The following is a 22,314-nucleotide window of genomic DNA, read 5'->3' as shown; positions in this document are numbered from 1 at the left end:
GTGTATAGTATTAAACTTAAGCTGTAGTGTGTCAAGTCTGGATTTGTTTAAAATATATGTGTAGGTACATATATGCAGAAATAAACTAGTGTACTTTGTTGACAGCACAAAAATATTTATTCTTCAAAACATGATAGAACTAGTATGATTAATGAAAATTTATCACAAAATAAAAAGATTCTATGCAATAATCCAACCAGGAGAAGTGGTAAGCATATTCCACCTGTGAAAATTCCAGTTTGTCTTCTGAATGTCTAAAGCCTATGGGACACCATGCTGCTCACATAATTCTCATATGCATATAATTACTTACGCTACTAAGCTATCTCTTCTGCAGCTACGATCACATTCAATTTATATTTCATTCTGAAGGCATTTAGATTTTCTAAAAGAATCTTTGGCTTTGTTACATTTTTAAAACAAAATTCTGAGGAGGCTATTCATTCTGCCCACACCCTGAGGAAATTTCAACTGTGTAGTCCATCACTTACAGTTCATGTTCCCTCTGCCCTACCCATGCATACTGTTCACCTATGTACTGCGTTTGTTTTAGCAGGCTCTAGTGTTGGTCTTGAAGCTGCTTTTGCTGTTCTTTCATTTGGGTTTACATAAAGCTCCGAAATTTCACACCTGAGAACAGCCACATCAGCATTACTTATTTAATGTGCTGTTAGAGTTTGGTAACCTCTTGTGTTTAAGGGTTTTGCTTGGAGAACACTGAGTTATTGTTAGAGCTGCAGAATGTTCTGAAACTGGAGGAAAAACCATGAGTATTCCAGACTAATTCGATTATGGTAATTTTTTCTGAAGAATTAAAACAATTTTCTCATCAAAATATTCCATTGCCGTGGAGAAAATACCCCTAACTCTTTAAGTCCTCATGAGCTCGTTGGGAGAATCTGGTAGAACTGACATTTCTCAGCTCACCATAATTTCATCAGTAACATTTTCTGAGATGAAGCAACAGAAATTCGAATCCACATACTTTAGGAAAGTCATATTTAATACTGAAAATCTTGTTTCAGTAGCAGTAAAGATGTCTTCATGAGCAGGTAATTAATAGTTTTTTTGTTTGTTTCTGATTCTCTTCTTGCAAGTTGTGTTTTAAATTGTTACTGAAATATATTATACCTCTCTATTTACACAAATTCCTGATTCAACATTCTCTGGCAGACCAAGTTCATTCTTTCATAGATGAGGTAGACCTAGCTAATTTAATCGTAGGACATAAAGCTGATGATGTTTTTAGTGGTTATGGTGGGCAACTGCCATCAATGTTTGTTTTGAGGCAGCTGGTCTAGAGTCAGTGCTGGGGTTGGACACTACTGGGACGCCTGTTGCTAAACTAGAATAGGAGGGTGAGGGCAGTTGCTGAGCAGATTGCATGGTGGAAGAGAAGCCATTGTGTATGTGACTGCCATCTCCTTCTTCAACTATCCACTGCTTTGTTTCTCTATTGTCTTCAGGAAGGCCCATTTAAAAACATGTTTATTAATGTGGTATAAAATCCACATATTATAAGAAAACAATTCTATATTATTTAGTAATCTTACAGAGTAATGAAACCTTTACTGTCTTTAAGTATTATATTTCTATCAGTACAGAAACACTCTTTGGGCCTATTTGTAGTCAGTCTTTTCTCCCACTCCAAAAAACAAAAAATAGTTTTTTGGATATTAACTTATCAGATATAGGGTTTCTAAATATTTCTCTCATTTCATAGATTAACTTTTCACTGATTGCTTGATCACAACCTTTATGTACAGAAGCTTTTTAGTTTGATACAGTCCCACTTGGGATTTCTGTTGCCTGTGCTTTTGATAGCATATTCAAAAAGACATTGACAAGGCCAATATCAAGGAGTTTTTACTATGTTTTCTTCTAGGAGTTTCACAGTTTCATGCCTCACGTTTAAATCACTAATCAGTCTTGAGTTGATTTGTGTGATTGGTCTGAAAAACCAGTTTCATTTTTTTGTATGTTTAGATATCCAGTTTTCCCAACACCAGTTATTGAAGAGACTCTCATTGCCCCTACTATATATTCTAAGCATCTTTGACATGTATCAGTTGACCATATATATGTGGGTATTTTCTGGGCTCCCTATAATAAATATTCCACTGGGCTCCCTATAATAGTCCAAAAAATACACACACACACACACACATATATATATTTGATTTATGTTAGCTTTCAATATAGTCTGAAGTCAGGAGGAGTGATTCCTCCTTCTTTGTTCCTTACTATTTTTTTTCCAAAAATGCTGTGGCTTTTTTTTTTTTATTCCATTGCTTTGAGCCACAACTGTTCTACTTCACTGGGGGAAAAAATGCCATTGGAATTTTGATTAAGATTGCTTTAAATCTATACATGACTTTGAGTACTATGAACAATATCACATTAATTCTTCCAAGACAAGAATAAGGATATCTTTCCATTTATTTGTACTTCTCCAATTTCTTTCATCAATGTCTTATAGTTTTCAGTTTACAGAACTTTTACCTCATTGGTTAAATTTATTATTATTTCATTGTTTTTGATAATATCATAAATGGGATTGTTTATTTAACTTCTATTTTGAATACTTCATCATTAATGTATTGAAATGTAACTAATTTTTGTACTGCAACTTTGCTGAATTAATTAATTAATTCTAATAGCTTTTTGGTGGAGTGTTTAAAATTTTCTATATATAAGATTACATCATCTTCAGACAGAGACTACATTTTTAAAAATTTGTTTCCTTTTCTTTCTTCACTTTTGTTTTTCTGTTTGTATTTATTTTTCTTTGTTTCTCTTTCTTTTTCCTTCTCTTTCTCCTTCTTTTTCTTTCTTCCTTTCCTTCCTTTCTTTTCCTTCTTTCCTTCCATCCTTTCCCTCTTTCTTTCTCTCTTCCTTCCTTTCTCCCTTACTCACCCCTCCCTCCTCTCCTTCCTTCCTTCCTCCCTTTCTCTCTCCCTTCCTTATTTCCTTCCTCTCTCCCTCCCTCCCTTCCTTCCTTCCTTTCCTTCCTTTTTTTTCTACCTTTCTTTCTTTCTCCCTTCCTTCCGTCCTTCCATCCTTCCTTCCTTGTTTCTCTCTCTCTCTTTCTTTCTTTCTCTCTAATCAATTGATCTAGCTGGGACTTCCAATATCATGTTGAAGACAATTGGTAAGCAGGGGTACCCTTTTTGTTTTTTCCTGATTTTAGAGAAAAAAAAGACCCAAAAAACTGTCAGCTTTTCACAATTATTATGATAGCTGTGTATTGTCATATAGGAAGTTTATTACATTGAAGTACATTTCTTTTATACCTAATTTGTTGAGTTTTTTTATTATGACAGATTATTAAACTTTGTCAAGTGCTTTTCTGAGTCTATTGAGATAATCATGTGATTTTACTCTTTTGTTAATGTGGTGTATCATGTTTATTGATTTCCATATGATAAACCATCCTTACATCCTATTATGTCTCACTTGATATGTTTGATCCATTTTATGTGCTGTTAAATTCCATAACCTAGTATTTTGTTGACAATATTTGCATCTATGTTCATCAGAAACATTTTCTTGTAATTTTCTTTTCTTGTAGTGCAGTATCAGACTATGCTTTCAGGGTAATGCTACCTCAAAAATCAGTTTGGAAGTGTTTCCTCCTCTTTAATGTTTTCAAAAAATTTGAAAAGTATTGGCAGTAATTATGCTTTCAGAGTTTGGCAGAATTCATCCATGAAGCCATCTGGTCCTAGATCTTTCCTTAATTGGGAAATTTTTTTTTAATGATTTCATCTCCTGATTCCATAATTTTCTGTTCAGATTTTCCATTTCATTACAATTCAGTTTTGGTTGGTTGTATGTTTCTAATTTTTTTTTCTAAGTTGTTCAATTTGTTTCAATATGATAGTTTTCAGTGGTATCACTCATGATACTTTCTATTTCTCTGGTATAGATGTAACATTTCCTCTTTCATTTATTATTTTGTTTCTTTAAATCCCTGTTAATTTTTCTTTTTGGCTAGTCTACCTAATATTTGTCAACTTTATTTATTTTAAAAGAAAAACACTTTTTTTTGGATTTTCTTCTACTATCTTTCCAGTCTCTATATCATTTACTTCTGTTATAATCTTTATATTCTTCCTTCTGCTAACTTTGGGCAGAGTTTGTTCTTTTTTCAGTACTTTGAGGCGGTTTAGTCAAGGACATGCTTTAATTGAGACCTTTCTTTTCTCTTAATCAAGGAACCATTTGTTGAAGACATTATCTATTCTGAATTGGGTATTCTTGGCTCTGTTGTCAAATATTAATTAATTGTATATACTGGTATTTAGTACTGAGCATTTTATTCTGTTCCCTTGGTTGATATGTCTATTTTTCTGGCAGTACCATTCTGTATTTATGGCTTTGCAGTATAGTTTGAAATTGGAAACTTGATACCTCTAGCTTTGTTCTTTTTCCTCAGAATTGCTTTGGCCATTTGGGGTTACTTGTGTTTCCACGCAAATTTTAGAATTGTTTCTGTTATTTCTGTGAAGAATGTCTTTGGTATTTTGATGGGATTTGAATCTGTACATGGCTTTGGGGAATATGGTCATGTTAATGATATTAATTCTTCCAATTTATAAACATGAGATGTTATTGTTTGTGTCTTCAATTTCTTTCAGAAAAATTTTGTAGATTTTCTTGTGCAGATATTTCCGTTCCTAAGCTTTCATAATATATTTTATGTCAAACATGCTAGATTGATAAGTAATGGCCAACAGTCTACCTTATTTAAAGCATCTACTTGAATAAACCTCATCTTTATCTAGGAAATGATACTCTATCGCACTATTGTTGCAGAAGCATAGATTTAATTGCATCATTATGTTGAAAAACAAATATTGAAATTGATGTGGTTTAAAACCACCAAGGAACTGACCTTTTTCTAGTTATTGTATTGTTATAATTTAAATATTAAAACAAATAGGAGATTTCTTGACAAATCAGTCAATCTCCCTGGTGTGCTATGAGAACTTCAAAACTTTGTTGTCATCATATAAATGAACTAAATCACATATTGAAAGGGAAAACGCACAATTTTATGTTAAGGTAACACCAGCAGTTCACTTTTTTTCATTATTTGTGTGGAAGGATGTTTCTCAGAGTAATTCAGTGTCTTTAACACTTGAAGCTTCTGATCTACTTGTCCTGAAGACCAGCTACTGCTAAAGTAATGCTAGCCTAAAAACAATGAAGCATTTTTGATGAAAATAACTTCATGTTAAGGGGGAAATGCTGTTAACCTACTCAAGACATGCATCTGTGATGTTGATAGCTTTGTTTTAGATTTTATAGTTGTTTTGGTTTTCTAGGAAGAAATGGCACAATGCATATTGCATTATATACATTTATCACTGATTTACTTAATGTTAACATATAGATAAACACTAAATAAGTGGTAATACTTGGAAAGAAGCACTTATACCATAAGTCTTAGGAAATAATGCTTGTAATAAACTTAACTATGTTACATATCAACAGGCAAAATATAGAATGTTACATAGTGTAATACGATATGATGTGATTAAATTATAGTTCCTGCTGTTAAAAAAATTTATTCCTCAGTATTTTACTGTTTTGATGCTATTGTGAATTGGTTAGTTTATTTAATTTCTTTTTGCTATTCTTCACCATTGGTGTAAAGAAATGCAATGATTTCTGTATGTTGATTTTGGATCCAGCAACTTTAGTAAAATTGTTGATTAATGTCAACAAATTTTTGACTGACTGGGATTTTCTATACATAAGATTATGTCACCAGCAAAAATTGACAACTTTACTTCCTTTTATCCAATTTGGATGCATTTTATTTCCTTGTTTTGCTTAACTGCTCTAACTAGAACCTACAGTACTCTATAAATAGGAGGAGTGAGAGAATTCCCTGGTGGCTCAGTGGTTAAGAATCCACCTGCCAATGAGGGAACACAGGTTCAAGCCCTGGTCCAGGAAGATCCCACATGCCATGGAGCAACTAAGGCTATGCACCACACCTACTGAGCCTATGCTTTAGAACCTGCGAGCCACAACTACTGAAGCCTGCATGCCTGGAGCCCGTGCTATCCAGCAATGAGAAGCACACCCATGCAACAAAAAGTAGCACACGCTCGCTGCAACTAGAAAAGGCCGCCTGCAGCAACAAAGACCAAACACAGCCAAATAAATTAAATAAACAAATTTATAAATAAGTAAATAAATAAATAGGAGTGGTGAAAATGGGCAGCCTTGTCTTGTTTCTGATCTTAGAAGAAACATTTTCAGTTTTCCTCTATTTAGCATAATGCTAAATGTGGGATCATTCTAAAAGGTCTTTCTTATATTGAAGTCCATTTCTTCTATTCCCCATCTATCAAGGGTTTTATCATGAAAGAATATTGTATTTTGTCAAATGCTTTTCTGCCTTTGTTAAGATGATCATGTGATTTTTAGCTTTCATTTTATTGGTATGATGCATTACATATATTGATTTATGTATGTTGAACTGTCTTTGCATCCTTAGGATAAATCTCATTTGGTCATGGTGTATAATTCTTTAAACGTGTTCTTGAATTCAGTTTGCTTATATTCTGCTGAGAAATTTTGCATCTATATTTATTAGGTGTATTGATCTATAATTTTCTTTTTGTGGTATTCTTATCTGGTTTATGTATGAAAGTAACGCTGGCTTCGTAAGATGAATTTGGAAGTATTCCCTCCTCTTTGATGTTTTAGAAAAGTGTGAGAATTGGTGAAATTCTTCTTTATGTGTGTGGTACAATTCTCTAGTGAAGCCATCTGGTCCTGGAGTTTTACCTGCTGGTAGGTTTTTGATTACTGACTCGAACTCTTTATTCATTACTGCTTTGTTCAGATTTTCTATTTCTTCTGGACTCAGTCTTTGTAGGTTGTGTGTTTCTAGAAATACATCTATTTCTTCTAGGTTATGTAATTTAGTTGCATATAATTGTTTATAGTAGTCTTATGATTTTATGCATTTGTGTAGCATTAGTTGTGATGTCTTCTCTTTTATTTTTAATTTTATTGAATTGAATCTCTGTTTTCTAATTAAAGAATTGTCCATTTTGTTTATATTTTCAAAGAAAAAGCTATTAGTTTTGTTGATCCTTTCTACTGATTTTTCTGATCTTTATTTCATTTATTTCCTTCCCTCTGCTAATTTTGGGCTTAACTTGTTCTTTTTTTTCTAGTCCCCTGAGGTGTAAATTTAAATTGTTCATTTAAGATTTTAAGATTTTTCTATTTTCTTAATATATGGTATATATTGTTGCTATAAAATTTTCTCTTAGAACTGCCTTAACTGCAACCCACACTATTTGATATGCTGTATTTGTATTTTTATTTGTTTTGAGTTACATTTTTATTCCCCTTTTGATTTCTTCTTTGCCTTATGATTCTTTAGTAATGTGCTGTTTGGTGTCCACATATTTTAAGATATTCTCACTTTCCTCTTTGTCAACTTCTACTTTCATAACATATTGGTCAGAAAAGATAATTGGTATGATTTCAATCTTATAAAAATTTCAGGTTTTTGTTTTGTGGTCTCTTATATAATCTATCCTGGAAAATATTACATATGTACTTGAGGAGACTGTATATTCAGCTGCTGTTGGATAGATTGTTCTTAGAACGTCTATTAAGTTTGTTTGTTCTAAGTGTAGTTCAGTTCCAATGTTTTCTTATTGATTTACTGTCTGGATTGTCTACTGTTGATAGTGGTATATTGTGTTTTCTACAAGTATTGTATTGTTGCCTATTTCTCCCTTCAGGTCTATTGTTATTTCCTTAGTATATTTTAGTGCTCAAGTGCTGGGAGTGTATATCTTTACAGTTTTTATGTCTTCTTGTAGTACTAACACTTTTATTATTATATGATAATCTTTTTTGTCTCTTGCTACACTCAAGCTAAAGATGACTTGAAGTCTATTTTTCTGATATAAGTATGGTTACACCACCTTTTGATTTTCATTTGGTTGGAATATCATCTTCCAGTCTTTCACTTTTGAGCCTGTATGTGTCTTTAGAGCTGAAATAAGTCTCCTTTAGGCAGCATATAGTTGGATCTTGTTTTTGTTGTTGTTTTTATCGATCCGGCATTCTTCTGAATGGTGAGTTCAATCTATTAACATTTAGAATAATTACTGATACATAAAAATTTACTACACTTAAAAAGATTTACTGTTTTCTAATTCTGTCTTTTTGGTTCAGCTCGAACAACTCTTTTCAACATTTCTTGTAAGGCTGCTCTAGTGATGGTAAATTTCCTCAGCTTTTTTTTTTTTTTAGGTCTGAAGGACAACTTTGCCAAATAAAATATTATTGACTGGCATTTTTATCTTTTAATATTTTGAATATCTCATTCCACCCTCTCCTGGCCTGTAGAGTTTCTGCTGAAAAATCTTTCTTATTTTTATGATTGACTTTTGACAGTTTTCATACTATGCATCTTGGTGAAAGTTTGTTTTCATACAGATAATAAAGTTTCTATTAGCATTGTGGACTTTTATATTCCATTTCTTCCCTAGATTTGGGGAGTTCTTGGCTATTATTTCTTTAAATAAACTCTCTCCTCCTTTCTTCTTCTCTTCTTCTTCTGGTATACCCACTAATATTATGTTGGCTCTCCTAATGGAGTCTGATAGTTTTTGAGGTTTTCTTCAATTTTTAAAAAAACTTAGTTCCCTTTCCTCTTCCACCTGAATTATTTCAATATTTATATCCTGTCTCACTTATTCTCTCTTTTCTATCTGATATGCTCTATTTCTTATGGTAGATAATGCATTCTCCATCTTATTCATTGAGTTCTGCAGCTCCAGAATTTGGTCAGTCCTTTTTTACAATTTCAATGGGCTTGTTAAAGTACTCCTTCTGTTCATCATTTTTATTTCTGATACCACTGTGTTGTCTTTCTGAGTTTGGTTTTAGCTCACTGAATTTTTTTCATAACAGGTCTTTTGATTTCTTTATCAGTTAGATCATAGTATTCTGTGTCTTTGGGTTTGGTTGCTGGAAAATCATCATTTTGTGCAACAATGTATTGTAATTCTTTATATTGTTGGATAAAATGTGTCACTGCCACATTTGCATTTGAGGTGGTGAACACCATTCTTATTTAGGCAAGGTTTTGTTTAATTTTTTTACCAACAGATTGGTAATTAGGACTTTTCCTTTTCTTTTCCAGAAGGTGGTGTTATAGCACAAGGTTTTGGTTTCTCTTATCAGAGCTGAGTCGCCACTGACTGTGATATCTGTCTCTGTTGTTCACATACACACACACACACACACACACACACACACACGCACTCACATGGCGGAGAAAAAAGAGGTGGCATCATAGTTGGAGGAGGTGTGTGCTTAGAACATGGGACTTTGGGTGTGCCCAAGGCTTTGTAGGGGGATCCTCAAGTGTGGGACTTCCAGAGGTCTGCAGGTGGTCCTTTTAGGGGAATCCCTGAGCCAACAGCAGGAAACACTTTAACTTTGTTTCCTTAGTCTGCTTACTTCCCTTTCCTTTCCCACCCCCAAGTTATCACAGTTCCTTCTCAAGGAGAGCATCAGGTCCCTCCAGCTGTGACATGTGCTGCTGGGTGACCCACACTCACCACCTACACTCTCCACTTCCTCTGCCAGAAAGAAAGACAGTGCTGGCCTGCTGCTGGACCTGTTTTCACCTCTCTGCTGCCACTGACTCAGCCACTGTCAGCTCTGTCACCATTCCCCTCACTTCACAGCTACCTCTGCGGATTAATCCACAGACTTTAAGAAACACAGGTCTCTTGGGTGTCCTGGTATGTTGTGCAGATGTACTCTTTTTCAGTTATGGTTGTGTAATTAGTTGTAAATCAAAGGGGAGAGAAAAAGGAATGACTCATGCCACCTGATTCTGATATGCACTATATATAATATTTTTCCACTCATCTGTTGATGAGTCCTTTGAGTATATATTCAGAAATGGAATTTCTGGATCATATGGTAGGTATATTGTTAATTTTTTGAGGAACTTACATATTGTTTCCCATACTGACTGAACAAATCTGTATTGCAAACAACAGTGCCCAATTTTTCCCATTTTCACATTTTTTCACATCCTGGCCAATGCTTGTTAGCTCATGTCTTCTCGCTGATAGCCATTATGAGAGGTGAGACGTGGTATCTCATTGTGGTTTTGATTTACATTTTTCTGATTATTTGTGATCCTGGACATATTTTCATGCACCTATTGGCCATTTGCATAACTCCTTTGGAAAAAATGTTTATTTCCTCTGCCCATTTTTATTTTTTTCAATTTTTATATTTTTCACTTAACTTTTGAATAGGTAGTATATTCACATGGGTCAAAAGACTATATAATAAAAGTTCCCACCCAGTTCCCTGCCAACAGTTTATCTTTTACAGGCAATTAATTTGATGAATCTTTTATGAATTTTTACAAGACTATTTTATGCATGTACAAGCAAATACACAATGCTCTGCAATTTAATTTTCACACAAACAGAGAGCTTTCTCGTCCTTTTTTATGGCTTTGTGGTATTCCATTGTATAGATGTGACATAACTGATGGATATATAATTTGATTATAAATGTACAGTAAAAAACACTGTGTGTAAGTTGTATTACATAGCTTTGACTATATCTGCAGCATGAATTCCTAGGGGTACAATTGCTGGATCAAATGATATCTGTACATTTGTAAATGAGTATAACCTTTTGAGGAGGAATTTTGGAGATAGCTTTAAAATTTTTAATTTTTATTCCTTGGGACCCAGATGCTATCCTGCAGAAGTACTTTTTCTTGTTGTGTGAGCTGCTACTGTACAGTAAAGTGGAGTCCCCTGTGCTATACATCACGTTTTCATTAGTTATCTATTTTATACATAATAGTGTATATAAGTCATTTGGGAGATTAGGATTGACATACATCCTCTGCCCATTTTAATTTTTATTTTTTTTGAATTTTATTTTTTTTTTATACAACATGTTCTTAATAGTTATCTATTTTATACATATTAGTGTATGTGTGTCAATCCCAATCTCCCAATTCATCCCACCACCACCGCCACTTTCCCCCCTTGGTGTCCATACATTTGTTCTCTATTCCTCTGCCCTTTTTTTTTCAGTACATGGGCCTCTCACTGCTGTGGCCTGTCCCGTTGCGAAGCACAGGCTCTGGATGCACAGGCTCAGTGGCCATGGCTCATGGGCCTAGCTGCTCCGCGGCATGTGGGATCTTCCCGGACCGGGGCACGAACCCGTGTCCCCTGCATGGGCAGGCGGACTCTCAACCACTGCACCACCAGGGAAGCCCTCCTCTGACCATTTTTTAATGAGGTTGTTGTTGTCATTAAGCTGAGTTTTTTTTAAAAATCTACTTTGGATAAAACAACACCTCATTTGGTATATGGCTTGCAAAAAATTTCCCCCCATCAATAGATTGCATTCCATTTTTAATTGTTCCTTTTGTTGTGCAGTTTTTAAGTTTAATATAGTCCCGTTTCTTGATTTTTGCTTGTTTTGTATTTCCATTTGGTGTCACATCCAAATAATCATTGCTAAGATCAGTGTCAAGGGACTTCTTTCATAGAGTTTCTTTAAGGAGTTTTATGGTGTCAGGTCTTAACTATAAGTCTTTAATACATTTTATGTTAATATTTGTGAGCGATGTAGGATAGGGGTCTAATTGTGTTGTTCTGCATGTGTTTATCCAGTTTTTTCAGTATTGTTAAAGACACAGTCTTTTTCTCATGGGTTATTGGTTCCCTTGTTGCATATTAATTGACCATATATTCAGGGGATTAATTCTGGACTCTTAAGTCTGTTCCATTGGTTTATCTCTCTATTTTTATGGCAGTATCATACTGTTTTTATTACTGTAGTAGTTTGAAATCAGAAAGTGTGATACTTCTGACTTTGTCATTTTCATCACAATTGTTTTTGCCATTTGGTGTCTTTTGTGGTTCCATACAAATGTTAGGATTTTTTTCTTATTTTTTGAAGAATGTCATTGTTATTTTGGTGGAGAGTCCTTTCAATCTATGATTGGCTTTTGGTGGAATGGACATTTTAACAATATTAATTCTTCTAATTCATGAGCACAGCATATCTTTTTATTGTGTCTTCTATGATTACTTTAAACAACGTCTTTAGTTTTCACTGTACATGTATTATACTTTCTTTATTAAATTTATGTCTAAACATTTTATTGTTTTGTGCTACTATAATGGAATAGGTTGCTTTATTTCTTATTCAGATGTTTCATTGTTAGTGTATAAAATGCAAACTGATTTCTCATGTGAAATATATATTCTTCAACTTAATTGAAATCATTAAGGTCCAACAGATTTGAGGTGTTTTAACATCTTTATTGGAGTAAAACTGCTTTACAATGTTGTGTTAGTTTCTGCTGTATGACAAAGTGAATCAGCTATATGCATACTTATATCCCCATATCCCCTGCCTCTTGCATATCCCTCCCACTCTTCCTATCCACCCTTCTAGGTGGTCACAAAGCACGGAGCTGATCTCCCTGTGCTATGCAGCTGCTTCCCACTAGCTATTTCACATTGGGTGTTGTATATATGTCAATGTTACTCTCTCACTTCGTCCCAGGTTACCCTTGCCCCTCCCCATGTCCTCAAGTCCATTCTCTATGTCTGTGTCTTTATTCCTGTCCTGCCTCTGGGTTCATCAGAACCTTTTTTTTTTTAGATTCTGTATATATGTGTTAGCACACTATATTTGTTTTTCTCTTTCTGACTTGCTTCACTCCCAACAGTATTTGAAGTTTTCTGTATACCAAATTTTATTGTCTGCAATAGTAATATTTTACTTCTTTTTTTCCAACTTGGATACCTTTTATTTCTTTCTCATGCCTTATTACTCTAATTAAACTCCAGTACTATATTGAATAAGAATGGTGAGAGTGGACCTTCTTGTCTTGTTCTTTTTTTTTTTAATTTGTATTCTTCTTTTTTTAAAAAATTAATTTTTGGCTGCATTGGGTCTTTGTTGCCGCGCACAGGCTTTCTCTAGTTGCGGCGAGCGGGGGCTACTCTTCGTTGCGGTGCACGGGCTTCTCATTGCGGTGGTTTCTCTTGCTGCACAGCACAGGCTCTAAGTCGCGGGCTTCAGGAGTTGAGGCTTGCAGGCTCTACAGCACAGGCTCACAGGCTCAGTAGTTGTGGCACATGGGCTTAGTTGCTCCGTGGCATATGGGATCTTCCCCGACCAGGGCTTGACCCCACGTCCCCTGCACTGGCAAACAGATTCTTAACCACTGTGCCACCAGGGAAGCCCTGTTGTCTTGTTCTTGATCTTAAAGGAAAAGCTTTCATTTTTTTCTCATTAACCTTTGAATATAAGGTTATCTGTGAGTATGTTATATATGACCCTCTTTACATTGAGGTACATACCTTCTATTCCCAATATGTTGAGGGTTGTTAACCTTGAAAGAATGTTGCATATTGATCAAATGCTTTTTCTGCATCTATTGAGATGATTTTGTGACTTTCATCTTTAATTTTATCGATGTGATGCATTACATATATTGATTTGTATAAGTGAAGCATTCTTGAATCCCAGAGATAAATTCCACTTGGTCATGATATATAATCCTTTTCATGTGTTATTGAATATGGCTTGCTAAAGTTTTAAGTTGTTTTAGTTTTTGTGTAGTAAGTTTTATATCTTGGCTTTTTCAAGTCTGTTTTCTGTCAATTGTTTTTTTCCTTTGAATGGGTAATCTTTTCCTCTTTCTATGTGTGTCTTTCAGGTTTCTTGATGTTGAAAACTGAACACTTAAATCTCATAACTATAACTCTTAAACCAGATTCTCTCCCTTTCTAGGTTTTTAAAAAATTGTTGTACAGTGTCTCCACACTTATGACTAATCTGAGGTGAAATTTTTATTAGGTCTTCTCAGAATTTTTCCTTATGCTCTTGTCTTTCCCAGATCAATGTAGCATCTTTCTAAACTTTCTAGTATGTATGGTTGTTTTTAATGTTCAATGTTGACCTCTTTAAGTCACCTGGAAGCTACTTTGTCCCATGGGTGATGGCCATCCTCCATATCCACACTTCAGTCATCAGAAGAGCAATTCACAATCAGAACACAACCCTTATATTTCAAAGACAAAGTCCTTATTTCCCACCCTGGTAACAGCAAGTGGTTCCAGAATCTTTAGTTTGCATCTTATCAAGAGGTTGGGGGTAAAAATGGTTAGCTGCCACCATACTAACAGCTAAAAATGATCAATATTAACCAAACTGTCACCTGGAAATTGCAAACATTTAAATAAACTCAAGTGCCAAAATATTTACTTCAGAAAGTTTCTGCCAGTACAATTGTAGAGATGGATTCCTGACACTTTCTATTCCATCATTTTCTCTGATGTCAATTTCTTTCCTCAGGAAATGGTTTAAATGTCATTTCTGTTTTCAAAGTCTGTGCCAATATATAGATTTAGTTGGAAGCCTAAGAATTAGGGAATAGTCTATTCCTTTACTCAGTTCTTAAAGTATATTATACGTTATTTAGAGTCAGATCAAAATATGTACATCTTGGTGATAAATATAAAGTTTATAAATAAGCCTCCTCCCTCTCTGTGTTCTCTCCAATACTTTCTGGTTACATGGGGCTCACTTTTTCAGTGTTCTAAACAGTCTTGGTTTTGAACTCTGGTTAGAATAAATACAGATTCTGGCAGGGAAAAAAGTTCTTGATACAAATGACTAACTAGAACATGACAAGAGATCTGTTTGAGCAAATTCCTCATAGGCAATTCCAATAATATTTTTTCTTGCTCATTTTACTTTCATATTATTTTTTAAAAGTTAGCTCTCAGAAGTAAAGTCGTTGATAAAGACCAAAAGAATGTTCGTTACAGTATGTAAATAATAATGCAAGATAGATGGCTTGGTACCAATGTGTACTGAAGTATAAGTAACCAAATAATATTGTGGAAAGTACTAAATAATATGTTAAGAGTGAATACCGTAATCAAGAAAATCATGTGAAAATTACATAATATCATATGTAGGAATTTAGAAAACAAGCAAATAATAAAAGCTTATTTAGTCTAAAAGCTATAAAGTGTCCAATGGGACCTCAAATACCAGCTCAAATTTTCTTTGCCAATCTCTCCGCTATGAATTGGCAAATTCTCCACTTGCCAATCTCTCCACTATGAATTCCTTAATATAGTTTGGCAGAAACCCAAATTACATGCCAAATACTAAGTAGGGATACTATTCAAGATATATTTACAAAAAAATTCCTGCATTAAGAAAAAATGTTGCTAGAAAATTGCAAATTATATTGCCTAACTTTTTGTGTGTGACCTTGGTATCATACCAAACACATACGATGGACTTTCCCTAACACAAAGATTTCTGTATTAGCTAGACTTTAGTTAGAGTATGTAACTTTAAGGAATGAATGCAAAATTAGTGAAACAGCCATGGGGAGGGGTATACACATTTTTAAAATTTAAATATAGTTGATTTATAATAATACATTAGTTTCAGGTGTACAGAATAATGATTCAGTAATTTTTGCAGATTGTACTACTCCATTACAGGTTATTACAACATAATGGCTATAATTCCTTGTGCTGTATAGTATATCACTTTTGCTTATCTATTTTGTACATAGTATTTTGTCCTTGTTAATCCAGTATTCCTAAATTGTCCCTCCCCCTTTCCTTCTCCACTTTGGTAACCATAAGTTTGTCTTATGTACCTGTGATACTGTTTTCCATAGTGGCTGCAGCAATTTATTTTCCCACCAACAGCGTACAACTGTTTCCCTTTCTCCTGATTCTGTGTTTTGATCTTTGTAAGCATTTTGATTATAGCCATTCTCACAGGTGTGAGGTGATATCTCATCTGGATTTGCATTTCTATAATAATTAGCAATGTTGAGCATCTTTTCTTGTGCCTGTAATCCATCTGCTTGTCTTCTTTAGAAAAATGCCTATTTGGGCCTTCTGCCCATTTTTTGATTGGGTTGTTAGATACGGAGTTGTATGAGCTGTATGTATATTTTGGATATACAAACCTTTGTTGGCTGAATCAATCTTTTCATTTCATGGGTGATTTCCTTTGCTGTGCAAGAGTTTTAAGTTTAATTAGACCCCATTTCTTTATTTTTCCTTTTATTTCTTTTACCTTAGGTGACTAATCCAAAAAATTATTTCTATAATTTCTTCCAGTCCAAGAACAATGGATATCTTTTCATTTTACTGTATTTAAGAGTACTGTTATTCATCAAAGATATTTGCCTGTAATTTTTTTTTTTTTGGTAGTATCTTTTTGTGACTTTTACATCAGGGTAATGGTGGCCATGTAGGATGAATTTGGGAGTGTTCCCTTCTCTTCAATTTTTTGGAATACTTTTTTTTTTTTTCGCGGTACGTGGGCCTCTCATCATTGCGTAGCACAGGCTCCGGACGCGCAGGCTCAGCGGCCATGGCCAACGGGCCCAGCCTCTCCGCAGCATGTGAGATCTTCCCGGACCGGGGCACAAACCCGTGTCCCCTGCATCGGCAGGCGGACTTTCAACCACTGCGCCACCAGGGAAGCCTAATTTTTTGAAATACTTTGAGAAGAATAGATATCAGTTTTTCTTTACATGTTTGGTAGAATTCCTTTGTGAAGCTGTCTGGTCTTGGACTTTTGTTTGATAGTATTGTTTTTATTACAAATTCAATTTTGCTTGTACTTATCAGTCGGTTCAAATTGTCTGCTTCTCCTTGACCCATCTTAACAGACTATATATTTCTAGAAATTTATTCATTTCTTCAGAGTTGTCTAATTTGTTGGCATATAACTGTTCATAGTATTCCCTTATTATTTTTTTTGTATTTCTGTGGTATCAGTTGTTACTTCTCTTTAATTTCTTAATTTCTTTATTTGGGTCCTCTCTGTTTTATTCTTGGTGAGCCTGGCTCAGCACTTATCAATTTTGTTTATCTGTTCATAAAAATCAGCTCTTGGTTTCATTGATTCTTTTCTCTTATTTATTTATTTATATCTCTGTTTTATTTAGTTCCTCTCTGATCTTTAGTTTTCCTTCCTCCTGCTGACTTTGGGCTTTGTTCTTTTTCCATTTCTTAAGTGGTAATTTCAGTTGTTTATCCGAGATTTTCTGTTTCTTTTTTGAGGAAGGTCTGAATTGCTATAAATTTCCATCTTACTAGTGCTTTTGCTGCCTTCCATAGAATTTGGAAGGTTGTGTTTCCATTTTGGTTTGTCTTGTATTTTCTGATTTCCTCTTTGATTTCATCATTGAACCATTGTTTTGTTTTTACTAGCATGTTGTTCAGTATCAGTATGTTTGTTCTTTCTCATTTTTCTCTGTGTAGTTGATTTCTAGTTGCACACCCTTGGGATTGCAGGAAAGAAAGCTTGATATAATTTCTACCTCTTATATTTGTTGAGGTTTGTTTTGTGTCCTGGTATTTGATCTATCCTGGAGAAAGATCCATTTACACTTGTGTTCTGCTGTTTTGGAGTTGTAACATTCTGCAGATGTCTATTAAATCCAACTGGTCTATTGACCACTGTTGCTTATTGATTTTCTGTCTGGATAATCTGTCCATTGATGTCACTGGGGTGTTATAGTCTCCTACTATTGTTATATTATTCTCAGTTTCTCCTTTTATTTCTGTTGGTATTTGCTTTATATATTTAGGTACACCTAAATTGTGTGCATATATGATAATGAGTATAATATCCTCTTCTTGTATTTGTCCCTTTATTGTTATATAATGCCCTTCTTTGTGTTTTGATATAGCCTTTATTTTAAAGTCTATTTTATTTGATATGAGTATTGTATCCTACTTTCTTTTAATTTCCATTTGCATAAAATACCTTTCTCCATTCCTTCACTTTCAGTCTGTGTGTGTCTTTAGAACTGAAGTGAGTCTCTCGTAGGCAGTATTTTGAAAGGCTGATTTTTTGTTTTTTTATACAATCAGCATCCCTGTGTCTTTTGATGGGAGCATTTAGTCCATTGACATTTAAAGTGATTATCAATAGGTATATACTTATTACCATTTTATTCCTTGTTTGACAGTGTTTTGTCATTCTTCTTTGTTCATTTCTTTTTGTTTTTCCTTTTGTGTTTTAATAATTTTCTTTTGTAGTATGCTTGGATTCTTTTCTTTTTGTTTTGTGTATCTATCATAGGTTTTTAATTCATGGTGCCCCATGGTCTATATATGTTGACCCATAGTTATATCTACTTGACTTAAACTGACAGTCATTTAAGTTTAAACACATTCTAAAAGATCTATATTTTCTCCCGTCCCCATATTTTGTGTTTTTATGTCATATTTTACATGTTAATTATTACCCCTTTACTCTTTCCTGTAGTCATATTTGCTTTTATAATTATTTTGTCTTTTAATCTCTGCATTGGCTTATTTAAATCATTTAAAATTATTTTATATATTTGCCTTTCTTGTGTAATTTTCCCTTTCATATACATTGTGATTTCTTTATCATTTAGAGAAGATACTTCAAAATTTATTTTAGAGTAGATTTGGCATAATTTAATTTTTGCTTGCCTAAGCATTTTTAAATGTCTCCTTCTATACTAAATAATGATCTTTTTGGGTAAAGTCCTGGGTTGCAGGTTTTCCTTTCAGCAATTTGAGTATATTATACCGCTCTCTTCTGGCATGCAAGGTTTCTGCAGAGAAATCAGCTAATTGCCTGTGGGGATTCCCCATGTATATGACACTTTAATTTTCTCATTGCATTTTTCTTTAATTTTTTGCTATTTCAATTATATGTCTTTGTGTGGATCTGTTCATGTTCATCTTGTTTTGGACCCTCTGTGCTTCCTGTACCTGGATATCTGTTTCCTTCTTTAGGTTTGGAAAGTATTCCATAATTTCTTCAAATATATTTTTTATCATCTTCTCCTACTGTTCTCCTTCTGGAAACCATATTTTGGGTAAGTTGACATATTTTATATCATCCCATAGATCTAATGTATTTTTTATAATTGTCTTTCTGTATTCTGTTCTGATGGGGTGATACCCATTATTCAATCTTCCAGATCATGTATGCATTTTTCTGTGTCATTTAGTCTGCTATTTATTCCTTCTAGTCTGTTTTTAATCTCAGGTATTGAATTATATATATATATATAATTTTTTTCTAAATTATTTATTTTATTTTTGGCTGTGTTGGGTCTCCGTTTCTGTGTGAGGGCTCTCCCTAGTTGTGGCAAGTGGGAGTCACTCTTCATCATGGTGCACGGGCCTCTCACTATTGCGGCCTCTCTTGTTGTGGAGCACAGGCTCCAGACGCGCAGGCTCAGTAATTGTGGCTCACAGGCCTAGTTGCTTCATGGCATGTGGGATCCTCCCAGACCAGGGCTTGAACCCATGTCCCTGCATTGGCAGACAGATTCTCAACCACTGTGCCACCAGGGAAGCCCCAAATTATATATTTTTGATTGGATCTTTTTTTTAATAGTTTCTATTTCCTTTTTAAAATAATTTGTGTTTAGTTCAATCCTCTTCCCGAATTCAGTTAGCATTTTTACTACCAATGTTTTGAATTCTTTGTCTTATAAATTGCTTATATTTCTTTCATTTTTAAATGAGTTTTGTCTTGCTCTTTCTATCAAGAGTAGTTCCTCTGCCTTTTTATTTTATTTAGTTTTCTCTGTGTCTATGAATTTAAGGGAAACACGTATCTATTGTGGTGTTGAAGTGGTCTTCCTTTGTTGGAGCATTCCTGTTTCGAAAGCATGTGCCCCATGCCTTTAGGGGCAGTGCTGGATTTGATGGGGACACCATTCACATCTTCTCTCAGGGTGTGCTGGAAGCTATCATCTTGGTAGTGAGTGTGGCTAGTAAGAGAGGAGCTAGAGCCTATGCAGGGTGTGAGGCAGGCCTTTTCAGGAGCAGGGTGTTCTCCCAACTTACTCAAGAAGAAGTTGTCAGGGTTGGGCTCAACCTGGCTGTGTTACATTTAAGTGTGTGTGTTTCCTTCTCCCCACCACTGAGGATTTTACCTCAAAGAAGGGGAGTGCTGGAGCAAATGGGACTCATGCCCTTACAGAGGTCTGATGCTCTGCCTGTGTAGTTGTCTAAGGCTCTGCTCAGATGCAGCCCATGGTCACATTTTTCCCCTGTTGCAGCTGGCCCTCATCCAGTGCTAGGTTATGGCATAGAGCGGGTGAGCCTTGAGTGTTCACTCAGCTTGTGCTAAGGCATGCAGTGAGGTATTTGTGGGAATTCAGGCAGCTGCACTGAAGTCAGAAATCTTGGCTCTTTCTGGGTTTAGCTATAGTAAGTGCTAACAATGGCTAATGCCACCCCACCTGGGCTATGCCTCAGGTCTCTGGATAGCCTCTGCATCCCTAGATCGAGTCTTTTCCCAGGTCCAGGACACTCTAGACCCAGTGCCAAGGGGTGATATGGAGTTAGTAGGGCCTGTGTGTTCACTTGGCTCAGACTAGGGAGTATAATAAGGTGGTAGCAGACTTCTAGTGCAGACTCCTCTCTCCCTTGCCTAGGGGCAAGCCAGCACCTGTACACTTCTGCAGTGTAGTCTATGCTTCTCTAGCATTTCTATCTGTCCCAGCAGTTTTCCAAGCAGCCAAAGGAGGTTGTCTCCTATACAAAGAACACCCAGACTGGTACTCACAGTCTGCTGCTCAACCTGCTCACACCCCAGTGCAAGCATCCATCCATGTGATCTCCCTTTTTTTCTTAGTCCCTTCCCAGTGGCACAAGTCCTGACCTGATGTTTTCCTTCCCATTCTACTCAATTACATGTGTATCATTCTTATACCCTTGGTTGTATAGGAGTCCTTCATCAGTGCCCAGTTACTTTTCCATTAGAATTACTCCTCGTATTGATGTATTTTTGATGTGTTTGTTGAGAGAGGTTAGGTCCTCATCCTCTTCCTCCACCATCTTTATGTCTTCCCAATATCAATTCATCTGTTGGTGAACGTTTGGGTCATTTCTAAGTTCTGGGCATTTCAAATAATGCTGATTTAATCATTGGTGTTCAAATATATGTTTGAGTCTGTGTTTTCAAATATTTTATGTACATACCTAGAAGTAGAGTTGCTAGATTATATGGTATACTATTTTCCACGGCAGCTGCACAACTTTACATTTCCACTAGCAATGTATGAATTTCTGCAAATCTTGATGAACATTTGTATTGGTATTTTTCTCCCATTAAAAAAAAGTAAGAGCCAGAGGAGAGATTATGGTAGCAGAGTAGGAGGACACTGAGCTCACCTCCCTCCATGAACACATCAAAAATATACCTAAATGTAGGGACTTCCCTCGTGGTCCAGTGGTTAAGACTCTGTACTTCCATTTCACGGGGTGTGGGTTCAATCCCTGGTTGGGGAACTAAGGTCCCACATGCTGTGTGGTCTGACCAAAAAAAAATATATATAAAATCTATTATATATATGTAATCTATTTCTAAATGTGAAATAATTCCCCTGAAAACAACCTTCAGACTGACATAAAGCTTCTTCTATAACCAAGGCTGTAGAGCAAAATCCACAGTCTTATGGAAAAGGAAAAAAATCCATCTGGTCAGGACCTGCACCCCTGCCAAGGGACTCAGAAGAAGAGGAAGATGTCACAGGCTCAGGGATCATCCTTGGGGAGTGAGGGGTTTGAGCCACTTATTAGGCATCCCAGTTCTGGGGTCAAACACTAGGAAGATGAGTCCTTTTACTGGTCTGAAACCCAGTGAGGCCTATTGGAAGTCTGTAAGAAGCGAAGACTCCACTCCTCAAAAGTGCAAGGGCATACTTGCTTACTCCCAGTCACAGCATGAAGGTAGGAGATTGAAAACTTCCTGGGACTATAGCTGGCTTGGCAGGCCATGCCCAGAGTTCACCCTAGCCCACACCAAACCTGCTCTATACCCCCTTGTCCCAGCAGTATTGTCCACTAAGACAGAGGCTGCCATTGTCAACCAGAGTGTGCACACTTAGAGGAAATGGAGCCAGCTCAGACATGACTTTGCCTCTGATAAGGGTGGATGCAGCCATTATGACCATGCACACCCCTGCCCACATTAAGGAGGAGTAAAACTAACTCCAGGGAAAAGACATTGCTGGAAGGAGAAAACAATTTGAATAGTGTGACACAAATACCTCTAGCCCCATTGCAGCCTCTAATCAATGTATGCACACTTGGGGTAAAAGTGAAACAAGTACAGAAGTGCAACCCTTCAGTCTCCTGCCACTATGCCAACCAAGATGGAGCTGACATCACACACAAGGGAGAAACCCAACTCCTTTAGGGT

The 22,314-nt window shown here is 35.5% G+C and overlaps 1 pseudogene; it reads right to left on the bottom strand.

Moving 5' to 3' along the window:
- Positions 1-354: 354 nt before the first annotated feature.
- Positions 355-22,057, bottom strand: LOC112407140 (F-box only protein 28 pseudogene; annotated as a pseudogene).
- Between the last annotated feature and the right edge of the window lie 257 nt (positions 22,058-22,314).

The sequence above is a fragment of the Neophocaena asiaeorientalis genome, unplaced genomic scaffold (assembly GCF_003031525.2).
Source record: "Neophocaena asiaeorientalis asiaeorientalis breed wild unplaced genomic scaffold, Neophocaena_asiaeorientalis_V1.1 scaffold262, whole genome shotgun sequence".
Lineage (NCBI taxonomy): Eukaryota > Metazoa > Chordata > Mammalia > Artiodactyla > Phocoenidae > Neophocaena > Neophocaena asiaeorientalis.
The sequence above is the reverse complement of the archived record's forward strand: the minus strand, read 5'-3'. Positions and strand labels throughout refer to the sequence as shown.